This window comes from Echinops telfairi, unplaced genomic scaffold (assembly GCF_000313985.2).
Source record: "Echinops telfairi isolate 266 unplaced genomic scaffold, ASM31398v2 ScPeMD7_1;HRSCAF=3_0, whole genome shotgun sequence".
Taxonomy (NCBI): Eukaryota; Metazoa; Chordata; class Mammalia; order Afrosoricida; family Tenrecidae; genus Echinops; species Echinops telfairi.
Window position 1 is genome coordinate 42,357,037 of NW_022103896.1, and position 1,040 is coordinate 42,358,076.

General features: G+C 48.0%; 1 protein-coding gene across 1 annotated transcript in view; it reads right to left on the reverse strand.

Moving 5' to 3' along the window:
* The window catches only part of SDC2 (syndecan 2), a 129,119-nt gene that overhangs the window by 35,547 nt on the left and 92,532 nt on the right, over positions 1-1,040 (reverse strand). The gene's annotated exons all lie outside the window — the stretch shown is intronic.

Consider the following 1,040-nt stretch of genomic DNA (forward strand, 5'->3'; position numbering starts at 1 on the left):
AGCATACGGTTTCACTGCAATAAGATCAGCAGTAGCCGGAGAGAAACCTGGTCATGGAGTTCCCGTATGAGATGCCAAATAGAGAGACCTGGCTACTCCTCCGGTCTTAAGGTAACAGTTGAGGGTATGGAAACCACTGGGGCACTATTACCTTCTAATATCCTAAAGCAAAGAGCTGCACCCAAGACAGGCTTCCAACTCCCCCTTCCTGCTGTTTCCCCTTTCCCAAGCCTTGGAAAGGGGCTTGCTTTTCTCCACATCCCCTCCCCTTCTTGGGACTCCCAGGAAGGCAGCTGAATGACGACAGCTGCCAGGGCAATCTCTTTGGCATTCATGGCAACAACCCTCACCTACTAGCCTTTCCTCTGCCTGGCCGCCCTGGTTCGCCGGTGCCAGCCACCATCCCTTCAAGTGCTCACCTTGCACGGCCATCCCCATGGGAACCCATTTGGGACTGTTCACGCTTATATCAAAGAATGATGCTTTTGATACCAATCCTTTCTAAATCCTTTAGGGAAGGTAATAAATCTGTAATAAATCGTGGTGGGGGTCGGGTGGGGGCACCGGTCAGCTAGGTAAAAAATCTGCCATTCGGAGAGCCTTAATATTGATTTTTTTTCCCCCTTTCATGGTTTTTCAGGAAAACAACCCTGTGCTATGAAGCGATTGCATACTAGCAAACCAACATCGATTTCTCGAAACTTGGTTAATACAAAATGGATCTGAGTTTGTAAAAACAGGTGTCTATGGATGTCCTTATAGAATTCATTTTTAATTAAGTAAGACCCACAGCTGGAATGCAAAAACGCACCCGGCCTTCTGCGGTTCATTTAGACAGCACGTTTGTGGCTGCAAAGAAAGCCGGCCGAACAAATCCAGTAATAATGAAATGCTGATGCCGCCCCGGCCGTGCTTGAAAGGGTTGTTCAGCAGGTGACACCAGCTTAGAGATGGCAGGGGAGTCTGTGTTCATTTGAGAACTGCCATTTCCAATTCTTAATGTGCGAGATAATATGCCTTCAACCCAGTGCCTGTTTTGG